The sequence below is a fragment of the Sphaeramia orbicularis genome, chromosome 17 (assembly GCF_902148855.1).
Source record: "Sphaeramia orbicularis chromosome 17, fSphaOr1.1, whole genome shotgun sequence".
In the NCBI taxonomy this organism is placed as follows: domain Eukaryota; kingdom Metazoa; phylum Chordata; class Actinopteri; order Kurtiformes; family Apogonidae; genus Sphaeramia; species Sphaeramia orbicularis.
The window spans coordinates 7805627-7807485 of record NC_043973.1 but is presented as its reverse complement, the minus strand read 5'-3'; positions in this window follow the sequence as shown (position 1 = coordinate 7807485).

The window sequence follows — 1859 nt, the reverse complement described above, 5'->3', positions numbered from 1 at the left end:
GCAAAGCTGTCTGCATGTTTTACAGGAAACATTTATCTAACATTCCTCCCTTAGACACATGATCTACGCCATGTGTCAGCTTAGCAAACCAAGGGAAGAAATGTTTGGGCAGACAAGGTCGTCCATCAGCTGCCCCAGGTGAAACAAAAGACACAAGCCTGTGAAGAAGGACAACAAAGGAGAAGGTCGTCAACATACTGTAAAGGAGCAACACCTGGTGGGAGGTCAAGGTGGGACAGCGAGTCGGCCAAAATCGAATTGTAAATGGTTGGGGCCTCGCAATACCCCTGAGACATGCGCGTCCATGTGTACATTTTGTTTTTGAACTGAAACACGAACCAATACTGGCTATCTGCATGCACAAGCACGGATGTGCATGCGTTCGAAAGGTCAATAACAGAAAAGTGAGATGCAGACGGCGGAATTTGTGACAAAATCGTATGTGGATTTGGGACCGTGGGTATGCGTGGAACCATGGCTTTGTTTACCGCCTGTAGGTCTTGTATGAACTTCCATGTGTCTGGGTCAGGAGGGGTTCGCACTTTTTTTCACAGGAAAAATTGGGGTCCTGACCGGTGAATCAGGACATGGAACTATAATTCCCACATTCAAATAAGCTTCGAACTCGGACTGTTTTTGACATGGCCTGTAATCAGATCGCGGGGTAATGATGACCAGTGGGCAGTTCCGGACGAGACCCACATCATGTGGACCAGTAGCCCAGACACCAGGTGGGATATCAGCCAGTTCGGGTGGCACGGAGACGGGTGAGAGGCCTGTGGGAGATGTAGACATACAGGTGAGCTGAGCGCTTCATCATTTAACAACTGTACAGTTTTCTGACAGTGAAACACTGATATCATGCTCTGTCTGTATACCCCCAGTCGGGGAGCGAACATGATGGCAGGGTCAGAGGTGGGACACAAATCTGACACCTGCAAGGCCTTTTTCACAAACGGGCCCACGTCTTTCCAATCTGTATGGCATGGTTTGGAAAGAGCAATGCGTGGTGCAGCACCAAGCCTGTAAAAAGAATGTTGGTTATCAGTCAGTGACACAGACAATGCACAAAAAAATATGAATCCCAAAACATGTAACCAGTTGTGAGCTTATCAGACTCTGTGTGGAAAAACTTTTCCTCATATGTGGGGTCAGGGCCTCCAGGACTGAAATGAGAGGCACAATATAAATCATTTGGGGGTGAGACATAAGCGCCAGGCTGAAGTCTGCTGTCACTTAGCTCGACCCATTTTTCTGTAATTTGGGGGGAACAGACTTTCCACGGGTATACATAATCTGGTCACCCAGCAGCATACCTAACCATTGTGTGTGCGTACACAGAATGTGAGTGGAGATCTGTGCCTGCGACTGTGTTTCGTTGAGTTATCGTTAACCCCTCTGGACCCGATTCAAGTTTTACCCCCAATTTGCACATCAAATCCCGCCCACCCAAATTAATGGGACAGACGGGTGAGAGTAAAAAAGAATGTTAGAAAGTACATTCCTGTGAAACACATGTCAACGGAACAGTAAAGCTCTCTCTGTCCTGTTTACCACTAGCCGACACAGAAATAATAGTTTTTCCTCTCAAGTTTAGTGTAGGTGTTAAGTCTACATGTCTGATCACAGAGTATGTAGCTTCACTATCTACTAAAAACAATAACTTAAACCTGCTTATAGTAAGATCAACCACAGGGAGCTTCTGATAGGAGTCAGTACACAGCTGAGCATGTGTGTGTGTGTGTGTGTGTGTGTGTGTGTGTGTGTGTCACCTCCTCCTCCCTTGGGCAGTGCAGCAGAAGCTGTAGTGGGTGTGGAATCCGTGTCTGGAGACCCGCCCTCCAGGGCCGCGAGCCAAT